Below are 16,841 nucleotides of genomic sequence, written 5' to 3' on the forward strand. Positions count from 1 at the left end.
AGAGGTAGATGAACCTCTGAAGAGCAAAGTCTGCGGGCTGGGTTGTAGGAAAGCAGTGAGGTAAGAGGGGAAGGTGGTATGAGTGCAGTAAAGCCAATGGTAAGGATGTGGAGGTGGGTCTTGGGGTGGGTAGAAAGGAGGGGAGGGTGGTTGGCTTGGAGACTGATAGAATCATCAAGGCAGGAAAGGATCAGTATTTGGATCAGAGTAGCTGCAGTTGGGATGGAGAGGAAAGGGAGGATTTTAGCAATGTGAAGGTAGATGGGATAGGATTTGGTGACCGAATACGTGGGTTGAATGACAGATGAATGGCGGATAATGCTAAGGCTTTGGGCTTGAGACAGGGAAGGAGGATGGTAGTGCTGACTATAATGAGGGAAAAGTTTGTGGGAGCGTGGAGGGATGGGGTTTGGGTTAGATGAGTTCTATTTTGGATGTGTCAGTGGGACTTGCAAGTAAAGATGTCCTGAGGGCAGGGGGAAATATGAGACTGCAGAGGAGAGACATCAGGGCTGGAGAGGTAGGTTGGGGAAGCGTCAGCGTGAAGATGGTAGGAGTGAATGAGTTATCCAAGGGAGTGGGTCTACTTGAAGAATGAGAGGATGGAGAAATGAGCTTTTTCAGACTCCCACAGTTAAGGGATGGGAAGCAGAGCCTGCAAGAGACACCGAGAAAGAGTGGCCTGAGAGGAGAACTAGGAGACGACAGTGAAGCTAGGGTTGGATAATGTTTTCCGGAGGAGGTGGTCCACAGCGTCAAAGGCAGCCGAGAGGAAGAGGATTGGGATGGAGTAGAGGGTGTTGGATTTGGCAAGAAGGAGATCATTTGAGAGGGCAGTTTCAGTGCAGTGAAGGGGGCGGAAGCCAGACTGGAGGGGGTAAAGGAGAGAAAATGCTCATCCCGATCTAAAATGTTCAAACACTATCCCTGGCCCAGGCGCACAGGGCCTTGGGGCCTTTGTCCTCCCTGGAGCAGGCAGGAAGAGGAATTGGAGACAACGGGTGTCAACTCGGGAGGTTCTCCAGCAACAAGTTGGAAGGGCAGGACGCAGAGGCCCCTGGGGGGGGGAGGGTGCCTTACTGGAAGTGCAGAAGCCACGGAGTGTACACACACACATACCAGATGGTATACCTGCCATTTGAGGTGACATTTTGGGGTGGAAGTAATGCTGGGAGGGGTGCTGAAAATAGGGCCCCACGGTTTGGGGGACTGACCCCAGGTTGGACCTGGGAGGGATGAGCAGTTGGGCTCCTCCCTGCAGCTCTTCAGGCCAGGAGGGTGCCTACCGCAGCACTTCCAGCCGGCAGGGCCAGCCCTAAGGGGCTCTTGGTTGGGGCCATGCTTCCCCGCTCCTCAGCAGCCTCCAGTGGTTGCCCATCCACCTCCAAGCCAAACGGAAACTGCTCACCATTGGTTCTAAAGCCCTCAATCATCTTGCCCCTTCCTACCTAACCTGGCTATTCACTCAGTTCCTCTAAGGCTGACATCACTGTGCCTCATTCTCGTCGATCTCGCCACCGGCCATTCACATTCATTCATTCAATCATATTTATTGAGTGCTTACTGTGTGCAGAGTATTTGGAAAGTACAATTCAGCAACAAAGAGGAACAATCCCTGCCCACAAAGGGCTCAAAGTCTAGAAGGGGGATGAGACATCAAAACAAGGAAATGGGCATCAGTAGCATCAATATAAGTAAATGGAATTATAGATATATAAAACCATTAATATAAGTAAATAGAATTATAAAAATGTAAATATATACACATAATTGCCGTGGGGCGGGGAGGGAGGGCAGAGCAAAGGGAGTGAGCGGGGCCATGGGGAGAGGAGGTGGAGCGAAGGAAAAGGGGGGCTTAGTCTGGGAAGGCTCCTAGGAGGAAGTGAGCCTTCAGTAGGGCTTTGAAGGGGGGAAGTGTGATGGGCGGATTTGAGGAGGGAGGGCATTCCAGGCCAGAGGCAGGATGTGGACCAGGGGTCGACGGTGGGATAGGCGAGGAAGTGCCAATGTGAGAAGGTTAGCACCAGAGAAGCTGAGAGTGCGGGCTGGGATGTAGAAGGAGAGGTGAGGTAGGAGGGGGCAAGGTGATGGAAAGCTGTGAAGCTAATAGGAGTTTTTGTACATCCTGCTTCTGGCCTGGAATCTTTCCCACCTTATATCTTACACCCAATCTACTCATTTGACCTTAAGAAAACCAGATTTTACCTAGATAGCACCTCTGAGAGGCCTTGGGGAAGTTACTAAGAAATAATTCTCTCCCTGCCCCTCAGCACAGTTGTGAGCCCTCAGTGTGCCTGGCCTACAGGGTCAGTCAGTTGTATTTATTGAGCGCTTACTGTGTGCAGAGCAATGTACTATGCTCTTGGGGGAGTCCTATACAACAATGTAACAGAGACATTCCCTGCCCACCACCAGCGTAAAGTCCTTGTGTCTGTGCCCACTCTTCAGGGCAGAGACAACCAATAGTGACTCGACTAACAAGTCACCAAATGGAAAAGCTGGCCAGTTGACAGTCCAGCAAATTCAAGATTGAGGAGGGGGAAGGGGATCTGTGCATCTCGCCTCCAACCCTGCCCTTCAGTTGTTTCTAAATGTCAACCCAATTCTCAGGGATTTTTTTCCCTCTGTAGAACCAGCACCCTGTGGGGAATTTCTGACAGAAAGCAAATCTCACCAGGAAAATCCAGGGAGTTAGTTTCCAATCAATCAATAGAATTTATTAAGCACATTCTGTGCTGAACACTGGACTGTGCACTTAGGAGAGTACACTCCAACAGATTTAGCAGACATATTCCCTGTCCATAATGAGCTTACGGTCTAGAGGGACAGTCTATAGTTGATCAATCAATGGTATTTATTGAGCACGTTCTATGTACGAACACTGTACTAAGCACTTGGGAGAGTACACTTCAACTGAATTAGCAGACTTGTTCCCTGCCCTGTACTAACTGCTTGGGAGAGTACGCTACAAGTGAATTAGCTGTCACATTCCCTGCCCATAAGTTTACAGTCTAGAGGGACCATCACTCATCTTACCTAAATTACTGTATTAGCCTCCTTTCTGACCTCCCACTCTCCTGTCTCTCCCCACTCCAGTCCATACTTCATGGCACTGCCCGGATCATCTTTCTCCAGAAGCGTTCAAGACATGTCACTCCCCTGCTCAAAAATCTTCAGTGGTTGCTTCTCCACCTCTGTATCAAAGAAAAACGCCTAACCATTGGCTTTAAGGCGCTCCATCATCTTGCTCCCTCCTATCTCACCTCACTTCTCTCCTACTACAACCCAGCCCGCACAATCCGCTCCTCTGGTGCCGCTAACCTTCTCACAGGGCCTCCATCTCACCTGCCTCGCCCCCTGGCCCATATCCTATCTCTGGCCTGAAATGCCCTCCCTCCCTAATTCCACTAGACAATTATTCCCCCCACCTTCAAAGCCTTACTGAAGGCACATCTCCTGCTGGAGGCCTTCCCAGACTAAGCCCCACTTTTCCTCATCTCCCGCTCCCTTTTCTGTCACCCTAACTTGCTCCCTTTGCTCTTCTCCCCCTTCTCTGCCCCACAGCATTTATATATCTGTCATTTTATTTATTTATTTTGCTCTCTGTCTTTTTGTAATGATGTCTGTCTCTCATGGCAGACTGCAAGTTCGTCATGGGCAGAGTCTCTTACTATATTGTACTTTCCCAAGCGCTTAGTACAGTGCTCTGCACACAGTAAGCGCTCAATACAATTAAATGAATAAATGAATGAATTTGATCAATCCAGCAATGGCATCTATTGAGTGGTTACTGTGTGCTGAGCACTGTACTAAGTGCTTGGGAGAGTCCAGTACAATAGAGTTGGCAGTCACATTCCCAGCCCTTAATGAGCTTCCAGTCAAGAGGGCTTGGCCCCCTCACCTGCTCTTAGGCTCCCCTTTTGGAGAGGCTCAAGGTGTCTGTTGGGTGTTGAACACACTTGTATGGTCCAAATAAGACATATCTCCAGACTGAGATGATGAACTTGATCCCAAATGTCCTGCCTGATTTTGCACAGTATACCTCCCCTGCCACCCTCCAGAAAGAAACGTTCTGCCTGGACTGAAGAAGGGGCAATGATGCAGAATCTTGCCTTCTTGCAGTTCAATTACATTTATTGTGCACTTCGTACAAAGCACTGTACTAAGCACTTGGGAGATTCCACTAGAACAAAATCGGTAGACATGTTCCCTGTCCACAAAAAGCTTACAGCGTAGAGTGGGAAACAGACACTCATATAAATCAATAAATTACAGATATGTAGATAAGTGCTGTGGGGCTGATGCGGGGGGTGAATAATGGGAGCAAATCAGGGTGTTGTGGGAGTGGGAGAAGAGGAAATGAGGGCTTAGAAGGGGAAGGCCTCTTGGAGGAGGCCTTCTGAGTTATCTTCTCAGGAGATTCTCAGCCCCCACAGAACACCGTGTGGTATTTGTAAGCACTTACTATATGCCAGGTATCTTACTAAGCACTGGAGTAGTTACAAGCTAATCAGGTTAGACAAAGTCCATGTCCCACATGGGGCTCACCATCTTCATTCCCATTTTAAAGTAAGCATTTAATAAATACAATTGATTGATTTTACAGATGAGGGAACTGAGGCACAGAGAAGTGAAGTGACTTGCCTAAAGACACAAAGCAGCCAAGTGGCAGAGTCACGATTAGAACCCAGGACCTTCTGACTCCCAGACCCGTGCTCTATCCACTAGGCCACACTGCTTCTCTTGAAGCTACCTACTTGAGAAGAATGAAACACACAAAGTGCGATGTAGGGGGAGAAGACTGAGGATAAGTTGGAGGAAGGGAGATGCGTCAGCCCACGCCTGGAAGTCAGAAGGACCTGGGTTCTAATCTCATTTCCACCGCTGGTCTGCTGTGTGACCTTGGGCAAGGCATTTCACTTTTATGGGCCTCAGTGGCCTCATCTGTAGAACAGGAATGAAGACAGTAAGTAGGACAGGTACTGTGTCCAACCTGATGAGCTTGTATCTTCCCCATTGCATAGAAAAGTGTCTGGCACATAGTAAGTGCTTCACAAACACTTTTTAAAAAAAGTGGAAGTGATAGGCCCAGAACTGGGGACAGGCCCCAACAGCCTCAGACTGCTATACAGACCTTGAGGTGGATGTCTGAGCTCTTTTGCACATCTTTCTAAACAGCTTCACTCTGCTTTGGTCAAGGAAGATGTAGACAAACACACACCATTTACTGACTGCCTCCAGCACAACTCAGATCTCCACATCCATGAACTCATCTATCGAGATGGCCAGCACCTGGATTGGGACAAGGCAGGGTGTTTATCTTTTTTTTCTTTTTCAATGGTATTTATTAAGCACCTACTATGTGTCAAGCATTATACTAAGTGCTGGGTACAGGTTCATTTGGTTGGACACATACGCTGTCCCGCACGGGGCCCATAGTTTTGGTAGGAGGGAAAGCAAGTAATCCCAATTTTCCAGTTGAGGAAATGGAGGCTCCGAGCAGTGAAGTGACTTGCCCAAGGTCACACAGCAAGCAATCGGAGGAGCAGAGATCAGAACCCAGGTGCTTCTGATTCCCAGAACCGAGCTCTGTCCACATTGCTTCTCTTCATCAGACACGAGGTCACGTTCCCTCTCCACACACCAACTCCCAGTCCCCATAGAGAGTGGCATGGGGGGAAGAGGGCCATTTCACCAAGATTTCAGGGAATCTCAGTCCTGTTTCAATGTCTTTAGTGGAGGGAAAGAAGGGAGAAAAGGACCTGAACCAGCAAATAATTCCACTAACTGAGGTCAAAAAATTCAATTACCTGAACTTTAAAAGTAGGAGGCTTTTTCTGCCCTTTGATGTGTAGAATTTGCTAATGTAGGCCTGATCAAAAAAGATCATAGATTAGACACTGCACCACATTCCCCATTTATCTTATACCTCATCCCGTGCCTTAATATCTGCAATTTGTGGTTAGCTTGCTATCTCTAGTAAGCTGCTTAACTAATTCTAAAGAAAGTAGCTTTGGTTCAGCTGGGAACGTTTGGTGAAGGAGCCAGCTGAAGGAGCTAAGGGCTCTTGGCACAAACTGAAACCAATCAAGGAATTTCCCAACAGATAATTGATACTGGGGATGCCTGTCACATCTCAAGTCCATGAATATGTCTTGCCTGTTATTAATCAGTCTATGAGTCCATGGTATTTTTCTGCTGTGTCACCTTGAGTAAGTCACTTAGTTTCTCTGTGCTTCTGTTTCGTCATCCATAAAATGGGGCTTCAATCCCTGTTTTCCCTCCTAGACTGTGTGCCCTGGGTGGAACAGGGACTGGGCCCAACCTGATTATCCTATGTCTGCCCTAGAGTTTGGCACACAGTTACTTCAACACCAGCATACTCATCGTTGTGTTTAAGAGCTTTGTGTGTACCCTGGTTGAAAGCAGGGATTAGCCAGGCTCAACAGGGATCTAGCTTGCTGTGGGCAGGGAATATGTCCATTTATTGTTGTCTTGTACTCTCCCAAGAGTACAGCACTCTGCACATAGTAAGCACTCAAGAGAAAGGATTGAATGGATAATTAGCACTGCTCCCCATGCTCAGGTTTTTCCTTCCGGCCACCCCCCAGCCCTGCTGGGACCACCTAGAAGCATTCATTCATTCAGTCGTATTTATTGAGCACTTACTATGTGCAGAGCATTGTACTAAGTGCTTGGAATGTACAATTCGGCAACAGCCAGAGACAATCCCTGCCCCAAAATGGGCTCACAGTTTTAAACGGGGGAGACAGCAAAACAAAACAGAACAAAGCAAAACAAGTAGTCTGGCATAAATATCATCAAGAAAAATAGAATCAGAGATATATACACATCATTAACAAAATAAATACAGTAATAAATAATATATACAAATATGCACAATGCTGTGGAGAGGGGAACGGGGAAGTGCAGAGGGTGGGAGAAGGGGGAATGGGGAAGGGAGGAGGAGCAGAGGGAAAGGGGGGCTCAGTCTGGGAAGGCCTCCTGGAGGAGGTGAGCTCTCAGTAGGGCTTTGAAGAGGGGAAGAGAGATAGTTTGGCAGATTTGAGGAGGGAGGGCATTCCAGGACAGCCGTGTGGCCAAATGCTAGGAATAGGGAAGACCTGGGTTCTAATTCCCACTCTGCCACTCATCTGCTGGTAGACCTTGGCCAAGTCATTTTACTCCTCTGGGCCTCAGTTACCTCATCTGGAAAATGGGGATTAAGGCTATAAACCCCATGGGGGACAGGGATTGTGTTCAGCCTGATAAGCTTGTATCTACCCCAGTGCTTAGGGCAGCCCTTGGCACATAATCAGTGCTTTCCAAATAGACTCTTACCGGGAAAACCAATGCAGCAGAAGCAGCAGCTGTGGTCTTTAACCCAGCAGTTATGTGTGTGTGTGTCCCCTGGCAGGCAGCAGCAGCGTGGCCTTTAACCGGGAAGTAGTTCTAAGTCACTTCACTTCTCTGGGCCTCAGTTCCCTCCTCCGGAAAATGGGGATTAACACTATAAACCCCATGTGGGACAGGGGCTGTGCCCAACCAGATTATCTTGTATCTCCCCACAGTGTTTGCAACAGTTTGGCACAGAGTAAGCACTTCACAAAAGCCATCATAATAATAATGGTGGTATTTGTTAAGCACTTACTATGTGCACTGTTCTAGGCGCTGGGGGGGAATACAAGGTGATCAGGTTATCCCACGTGGGGCTCACAGTCTTAATCCCCATTTTCCAGATGAGGTCACTGAGGCACAGAGAAGTTAAGTGACTTGCCCAAAGTCACACAGCTGACAAGCTGCTGAGCAGGGATTTAAACCCGTGACCTCTGACTCCCCAGCCTGGCCTCTTTCCACTGAGCCATGCAACCACCATTATTGGTGTGCGTGTTCTCTGGCAGACAGCAGTAGTGGTGCAACCTTTAACCCGATAGCAATGGGTGTCCTCTGGCTTCCATTTTCGTTTTGAAGCCCGAGACCCTTTGCGGGCCTCCAGGCGGCATCACTGGGGCTCCCTTGGGGATGGTAGATGCCCCTGAGCTCATGTTCCCTCTACCTTCACTCCACCCACCCTCTCTCCCTTCCCCCTTCAGCCAGGATCCACAGGTCTCACCCATTTTATGCCTGTCGGCCCAGTTCTCAGCCGGTCTGTTCCCTGGCAAGAGCCGATGAGGCATCGGACACCATTTATACCCGTTGTTTTTCAATTGCAAATCCCGGGGCCCGGAAGAGGATCCCCGATCCATAGGAGCCAGGCAGAGGAAACCAAAGAGGTCTGGAGTGAGGGGATAGAGGCCAATCCATGGGGGCGAAGAGGGTGATGGAGTAGGGGCTCCCAACTTTCCACGTTCCTACTTGCCCAGATCACAGAGATTTCCAATTAAGGCTGAAACGAGCACAGGTGGCAACTGGCTGGCCCCTTAGCCCTTTGAGGGCAGGGATCGCATCTAATCACTCTATCAGACTCTCCCAGTTGCTGAATACACAATGCTTGACACAGGGTGAGTGCTCAATTCAATAGTATTTATTGAGTGCTTACTATGTGCAGACCACTGTACTAAGTGCTTGAAATGTACAATTAGGCAACAGATAGAGACAATCTCTGCCCTGTGAAGGGCTAACAATCTAAAGGGGGGAGACAAACAGCAAAGCCAAACAGAACAAAACAAAAACAAGACATCATCGAGATAAATAGAATCAAGGAGATATACACCTCATTAACAAAATAAATAGGGTAATAAGTAATATATACAAATGAGCCCAGTGCTGAGGGGAGGGAAAGGGGAGCATAGGGAAAGGGGGGTGGAGGGTAAGTCCTGAGGGGCCTTGTGTGGCACTACCCAACCCCGGATTTGGGAGCGGACCAGAGAATCCCACAGCAGACTGGCTGTGTGGCCTCGGGTGAGTCACGGGCCCACAGACAAGGTGGCCGGTAGAATAGCCATTTGTCCGAACTGACCCTTCACCTAATCTGATATGGTAAGGGTCAGTACTAAACGCCTTCCTGTCCACCATTTTCATTTTCCACGCCCAGCCTCCCTCCACTCTTTTACTTCACTTGAAGAGTTCCACGGCTCAGAGGCGGTGCCCGTGCTTCCAGGGACCGGAAAGAGGGGAACGCCACTAGAGAAACACCCAAGATTCAGGCGGGCTTCCGAAAAGGAGCGAGGCCTTGCGGAAAGATCCCGGGCCTAGTGGTCAAAGGACCCGAGTTCGAATCCCAGCTCCGCCAAATGCCTGCCATGTGACCTTGGGCAAGTCGCTCCTCCTCACTGGGCCTCAGACTCCTGTCGTCCGGCAGCTTGGCTCAGTGGAAAGAGCACAGACTTGGGAGTCAGAGATCATGGGTTCAAATCCTGGCTCAGCCACTTGTCAGCTGTGTGACTTTGGGTAAGTCACTTCACTTCTCTGGGCCTCAGTTACCCCATCTGTAAAATGGGGATTTGACAGATCCCCATGAGCCCCATGTGGGACAACCTGATCCTGTTGTATCCTCCCCAGCGCTTACAACAGTGCTTTGTACCTAGTAGGTGCTTAACAAATGTCATCATTCCTTAGACTGTGAGCCCCTTATGGGACAGAGAACGTCTGACCTAATTCACTTGTAAATGACTCGGCGTCTAGGACGGTGTTGAACACATAGCACTTTACAAATGGCATAGAAAAAAGCGTTCTACGAGACATGTGACACCCCGGGAATCAGTGCTTAACTTAATACAGTGCCTGGCACATGGCACGTGCTTAACGAATACCATTATTATTATTATCTGTTGGTCCAAGACGTGCAAGGGCCATCAGTGGCCACCCTTGTGGCCAGCCTTAGAGCTGACCTGCCCTTCCTTCCTGTCTCCCCCTCCCAGCCCCCTTGCCCGTGTTTAAAAAGCACCCCAAAGCTGGCCTCCTCTACACCTACTTCTTACACCAACAGTCCTTCCCCAGAAGCTGAACGGGACAGAGGGAGAGAGGAGAGAAGCAGCGCGGCCTTCTGGAAAAGGCCCCGGAGTCAGAGGACCTGGGTTTCAACCCCAGCTCCTCTACCCATCTGCTGCGTGACCCCGAACAAGTCGCTTCACTTCCCTGGGCCTCAGTCACCTCATCTGTTAAATGGGGGAGCGAAAGTGCAAGCCCCACGTGGGACAGGGACCGTGTCCCACCCCACTGTCTTGTATCCACTGTGGTGCACATTGCTTGGCACCTGGAAAGCCCTTAACAAATATCATTAAACAGGAAAAAAGAAACAAAAAGGAGAGACGGAGTGGAGGAGACAGTGGGGCCTGGGAATGGGAAAGTCTCAGTGAAGAGTTTGAGTTGATTGATCGACTGATTGATTCACTGTCTCATTCATTCTTATTTATCGAATATCCCCTTGGGTACAAAGCACTGTCCTAAGCGCAGGGAAAGCACGGGGAGAGAACCGGCCCCCAACTTCGAGGAGCCTGTGAATGGGTTGCAGGTGTTTACAATGAAGGATGTTTTTCCAGGACCATTTAACGATGAGCAGCTGCAAACCCCCTTCTCCTATTGGTCTCTTGCTTCTCCAGCCCCACGCCCAGGCACCCAATCTCTCCCTTGGATTCCCCTCGGGGCGGGGTGGGCGGAGTGACACTGCCCCTTTAAAGCCTCAGAGGTTTCTGGAACTTTCTCTCCCTTTTATAAACGTCCGTGCTTGAGACGTTTGGTTTTCTTTCTTTCTTTCTGCTGGTGTGGAGAGGGGTAGAGCGTCTTGTTCTGCTCCTTTGGGACGTAGGGCTTATGAGGCCTTGCTTAGTTTCTCTCTTTTTCTTAGCCGTCTTAATTGACGTTTACTGAATTAGGTGTTGGGTAGAGGTTCGTTTCGATGGTTCTAGAAGCACTCGGCTTGGTGTTTCGGCGGGGCGATTGAAGGCTGGGCTTCTTAATCTTTTCTCCGTGGGTGAGGGGTTGGTTGTGGCGGGAGGTAGTTTTATCTGAGTTCTTCAAAAATGAGGTGGGTGCTGAGAGGGTTGGCTTATAATGCTAATAATATTTAAGGACTTAATCGTGTTGTCCCTTGTGGGCTTCCTAGTCTTAACTCTTCCAAACGACGTAACTGAGGTACAGTGAAGTAACTTTCAATAACTTATTGAGTGCTTATTGTGTACAGTAATACTCTCTTTCGCGCTCTTCTTTGTCGCGGTTTTTGTGCCCGCTCCCTTGCGCCTTTTACGCGCTCTTTGCCCGTCGTATGCGCCGCCTTTTGTGCGCTTTTTTTCTCCTTTTCTGTGCCCGCTCCCATGCGCTTCTCTGCGCGCTTTTCTGCGCCACCTTCCGTGCGCGCTCTTTTGTGCGTCTTTTCTCCCTTTACTGCGCGCTTTCCTGTGCTCGCTCCCGGGCGCCTCTTGCTCGCTCTTGTGTGCGCCCTCTCCAGTGCGCTCTTTTGCGCCAACTCCCGTCCCTTTTTTTTGTGCTGTTCTGCTTCCTCTTCCGTGCGCTTCTGTGTTTCTAAGCGCCCGCTCCCGTGCGCCTCTTGAGCGCTCTTCTGTGCGCCCTTTTTTTCTCTTGTGCGCCTTCTGTGCCCTCTCCCGTGCGCTTTTCTGCGCGCTTTGCTGCCCCTCCTTCCGTGCGCCTCTTGTTCGCGTTGCTGCGTTTTTGCCCGTGCACCTCTTGCACGCTTTTCTGTGCGCCTTGTTCTCTCCTGCACCTCTTGCGCCCTCTTCTGCATTCTCTTGCGTGCACTCGTTTGAGTCTTCTCCTGTGCCATTCTTGCGCTTCAAAATGCGGTCTCTACCGTACGCCTCTTGCACGCTCTTCTGTGCACCTTTGCGTGGTTTTCTGCGCCCTCTTCCGTGCGCTCTTCTGCGCGCTTAGCTGCTTTATCACCCGTGCGCCTTTTTCGTCTTTTGCTCTTTCTGCGCGCTTCTTGGCGCGCCCTTCCGTGCTCCTCTTGCACACTTTGCTGCGCCCTTTCTTGTGGTGTCGATAGATTGAGCGCCGGGGCTGGGTCCGGGAAGCATCAGTGTGGGTAGGTGGGTCAGCCTGTGAGTCCCTCCGGGGCAGGATCTGAGAGCCGCCGCCAAGGGAGGGGCGGGCTGCTGGTATCGTCGTGTGGCCCTCGACGGCTCTAGAATGGAAGCCTCTCCAGGACAGAATTGCGCCGCCGTCAGCTGTTTTTCGGGGGACTCTCTTTGGGGGCTTCCCTCTGGCTGTACCCCAAGAGTTGAGTCTCTTTCCATCCCCTTGGAGCTCCGTTATAGCTCCCTAAAAGCCTAGGTATGAGGGGGGCTCAGAGCCCTACCCCCCGGAGTAGATTGTACGCTTAAGTTGAGCAGGGAATGCATCTGTTATGCTTTTTGAGTATTCCTTTGCCTTCGACCGATATGACGGACTGACTCGGACCATGGTAGTAGCGACGGAAGCGGAGTAACGGCGTTCTTTGGGTATACTAATACCTACTGAGTCAGAACCTCGTCTGCGAAAGACTTCCAGTGCACTCTCCCTCGGCTCGTCGTGGCTCCTAACGAAATGGCTGTAATTGTATTTCTACTCCCGTCTGTCGCTCCTTGTACATTGTAAGCTCCCAGTGCCCTCGGCTCCTCGTGGCTCCTAATGAAATGGCTGTAACTGTATTTCTACTCCTGTCTGTCGCTCCTTGACCATTGTAAGCTCCCAGTGGGCAGGGAATCCGTCGATTGATGGTCATACTGTGCTCCGCCTCCGGTAAACGCCGGATGAATACCACCGACCGACTGCAACGGACGCCCTTCGTGATGGAGGCCTCTTGCCCATCACGTTTTGCGTACGGTGCTCTCTGCGAGAGCCTTCAATAATCACTAGCGCCGTCTTAATGCGATATTGCCACCCTTCACTCTCTGTACTGATGTCCCTTTTTTTTTCATGTTCTCGAATCGCCGTTTCAAGCTACCCCTGGGTTCAGTGTGCGCAACTTGATGTTTCGACCTGCAATATGCCTTTGCACCTGTGTGTGACTTAGTTGTAATGTCTGTCTTAAAGGTTCTCGAGCGCGGGGGTCATGTATGCTCTGTACGGCATGAAGCATTTGGTACCGTGTTCCAAAATCAGCGCTTCCCCAATGTCTACTAAGTGGTTGTATTCCCCCAGGGGCCTAATACGGTGCTTGGCTCACAGAGCTCAAATAAACGACTGACGGACTCGGGTTGTAAACGCCCACGGGGGAGGGCCTGCGGCTCCTCCACCCAGCTTGCCAAAGAGGGTGTTTAATGGGGTGGTCCTAGCTCAAGTCGGAGCTTAGGGGGGCGTGACGTGGCCCAGTGGGGCTCCGTTGGGGGTGGAGTGGAGGAGGAGCGGCGGTGGAGGACCGGACCGGCAATGGGTAAGTGTTGGGGAACTTGGCTGCGTGATGAAAAGCAGAAGCCCAGCTTCTTTCTGCCCCGCTGGAGAAGTCTCCTGGGCCATGTCACTGACAGGTAAGACTGTGGGGAAGTTGGGGGTGTGGGGGTGTCAGCGGTGGAGCCTGACGGGGCTGAGACTTTCTTTAATCCTAGGAAACCAGACTGCGTGGGGTGTCCTGCCTTGGAGAGACCAAGCCAGCCAGGGCCTCGTCTGCTGGGGATGTGAGTGGCAGCCGCTCTGTCGGGTGTCTTTCTATCACTCTCTTGGAAGGGGGTCTCGCGCTCGCCCTCTCTCGTGCACGTTTGCTCTCCTGGCTCTGGGCCCCCCTCCTCGGCTCGCTTGCTCGCCCCGGGCACGCCCCCCCCCGCCTCTTTGTCTCTCTCTCTCTCTCTCTCTCTCTCTCTCTGGCCCCCCCTCGCCTCTTGCTCTGGCGCCCCCCACCCCCCCCCCGCCTCTCGCCCTGGCGCCCACCGCCTCTCGCCCTGGGCCCCCCTTTGCCTATCTCTTTCAGTCTTCGCGTTCCCCCCCCCCCCTGGTTCTCTGTTGCCCTCTTCTTCTCTTTCTTTCATTCTTAGCACCCCCTGACCAAAGTAGGGGGGTAGAGCAAGAGTGCCCTGAGCCCTGATACGGTATATCCTTAGGGTCAATGAAGAAGCCTGAATCCCAGATGGCATGCCAGCCCCAGCTGCCCCGCAGACATCTTGTTGGAGACAGGATGAGACTGGAGAGTAATCAATGGTATGTATTGAGCATTTAGGTGTAGAGCGCTATAGGCAGTGTTTGAGACAGTAGAGTGATAGGCACACTCCACTGCATCCTTCTAGTTCACAAATAGGAGCAGTGACGGAGTCCCACTTGGCCCAGTCGTGACCCCTGGCCATGCTCCTACATAACATACAACTTCCTGCTCCCTGGCTGCAGACCCATCCATGCTTTGTCTTTAACCAAGTGGGGGTGGGCTAGCACTACCTCCTCAGCCCCCCGGGGCGGGCTGGGTCATGCCTCGGTCATACCTCATCAGCCAACCAATGGTCCCATCCATTCCCAGGATGCCACAACCGGGACCTGAACTGGACCACCCATTCCTGTGGACAGTGGACAACTCACAGCCCACTCTTGGGAGTCGGAGGGTGCTGGGCTGGCCCCACCCTGAAGGAATCAGTTGGTACCAGGCTGCTGCCCGCTGGACCCGCAGCCCCCCTCCCCCCCCCCCAAGCCCACAACTGTGTAACTTTCCTCCAGACGATGCCATTTCCTTTGGTGGTTAAGGGTCAAACACTGCATCATGGGTACCAAACTACCTTGTGGCCACTCCAAGAGGTGATGGATGTACTTGTTTTTGTGTGTGTGTTGTGAGAGCTAGGGTTGGGACAGTGCAGGGTCAGAGGGGCCGCCCCACTTTGGACCAGTTGACGGGTTATGGAAACAGGGGTCTAGAGCTTTGGACAGGTGCTCTGGTGCCAGACCGCTGAGCGGGTGTGAAGTTGCCTGGGGCCCTTAATTCTATAGTCAGCGTGACTTCCTCCTGGTCTGGTCTGCATCGAGTTTTCTGCCCACCTCTGGCTTCAAGAGTACAGACTCCCGTCACTGCCCAAGGGGGGTGCCTCTGGGGGAGTGGGTATAGGGATAGAGGAGTTAACAGTTGGGGGTGGGTGTGTGTGTGTCTCTGTGTATGTTTGTGTGTCATCCATCCTTGGAGCAGCCACAGGAGGGGGGTGGGAGAATTAGTAGCAAATTGCAGAGGGGGAAGATGCAAAGTGGTTCCCCCCCCCCCCCCCACTGAAGGAAAAGGCACAGTCTGGTCCCCTCCTCCTCCTCCTCCCCCCTACCCTTGCCGGCCTGGACTCTGTAAGGCCAGATGTATCTGGAATAAAATGTATGTGGTTTTCATCACTCCCAAATGTATGTGAGTCACTGGCAGCTGGCCCTGCCCTCCAGGAAGGTTAGAAGGTGGGGGTACCAGCTGTGTATTCCGAGCAGGAGGCCTGCTATGGGCTTCTAAGTGCTTCATAAGCAATCTAGCACTCACCCTCCCTACCCCCTACACCTCATTACTTCAGTCTATCCCTAGGCAGGGTAAGGGGGCAGGAAACTGTAGAATTGAAAGGGGAGGTGATGACAGCCTTGGTCTCCTTCCCTCTTCCCCACCCAGCTTGAGGGTCTTGAGAGGAAGGGCCCAGAAGAGTGGCTCTTGCGCAGGGGTGGGGGTGTCTCAGACTTCTCCCTACCCTTGTCAACTCTGCCAGCCTAACCTAGAGTAGAAGATGGAATCATCTAGGCCCAAAAAATGGGTAGAGGGGAGCACAGGTAGGGTTGAATAGTGGCTCAAGGGCTGGCTGTCTCAGGTTCTACTAGCTGCTCAGTGAGTCAATCAATTGTACTTAAGTGACTTGCTGAGAGATTTTAGGGGTGTACCTTATTCTGTATGGATTTCACCTCACCCCTGCCTTTTCTAATACTAATCATTACAGTAACTGTTGTATTACATGTTTACCAAGTTCCAGGATAGCCATCCCTTATTTATATTCATGCCTCTCCCCCTCTAGTCTGTAAACTTCTTGTGGGCAGTAATGTGTGCTAATTTTTTTTTTAGTATAAGAGTAGTAGTAATAATCATGGTATTTGTAAAGTGCTTAGCATGGGGCAGGCCCCACCACAAGCACAGGGATAGAGCCAAGGCAACAGTTGGATTTGAGATGGTGTTTGTCCCACACGGGTCCCTGCAGTGTCCATCCCCATTTTAGAGATGAGGGAACTAAGGCCCAAACAAGTTGTTACCTGCCCAAGGTCCCACAGCAGACACAGGGCAGAGCTGGAATTAATGAACTGGGGTCTTGGTTTGAGCATCCCCAATGTGCCAGGCAGGATAGTAAGCATTAATGGGGGTGGTCATGCAAATAAGGTTGGACACATTCCCTGACCCCCATCTTAATCTCCACTTTACAGATAACTGAGGCATGGAGCCAGGGAAGCGACTTGCCCCAGGTCACACAGCAGATAAAGGTTGGAACTGGGATTAGAACCCATGATCTTGCTTACTACAGTACCTGGCACAGAGTAAGGGCTTATCAAATCACCATAATTATTACACTGATGCCCAAGGTGTGGCATTGTCAGGTAATACCCCTAGCATGGAGATACCATAAGATATGGCATATATAAGCCCCTTAAAAGAGACAACTCCACCTCCATGCACAGCTAGCCCAGCTGTGTGCCTGTGCATGCCCATGACTGCACACACACAAACAGCTTTATGCCCCAGATATTTCCCTGCTTCTAATTTTATTTTGGTGTCCACCTCCCACAGTATAACATAACCTTGAGGGCAGGAATTGTCTCTTGGCTGGGTTGAATTCATCCAAGCTTTTGGGAAAGTGGCCTGTGTAAAATAAACCCTCTTGATTATTCCATCATTGACTCAATCATACTTAGTGAGTGCTTACTGTGGGCAGAGCAATGTACTAAGCACTTGGGAAAGTACAATGCAGCAATACAGAGAGACAGTCCCTGCC

General features: G+C 51.0%; 1 long non-coding RNA gene across 2 annotated transcripts; it reads left to right on the top strand.

Annotated features, from left to right (window-relative positions):
• The first annotated feature begins 10,110 nt into the window (after window positions 1-10,110).
• On the top strand, window positions 10,111-15,222 carry LOC103170368. Of its 2 annotated transcripts, XR_003764824.1 has the most exons (4): window positions 10,111-13,403; window positions 13,482-13,550; window positions 13,971-14,067; window positions 14,378-15,222. It is a non-coding gene; the product is annotated as an uncharacterized LOC103170368 (long non-coding RNA). The 2 variants fall into 2 exon arrangements; XR_003764823.1 differs by having other exon boundaries at window positions 10,111-13,550.
• Window positions 15,223-16,841: the final 1,619 nt, after the last annotated feature.

Source organism: Ornithorhynchus anatinus, chromosome 15 (genome assembly GCF_004115215.2).
Source record: "Ornithorhynchus anatinus isolate Pmale09 chromosome 15, mOrnAna1.pri.v4, whole genome shotgun sequence".
In the NCBI taxonomy this organism is placed as follows: Eukaryota; Metazoa; Chordata; class Mammalia; order Monotremata; family Ornithorhynchidae; genus Ornithorhynchus; species Ornithorhynchus anatinus.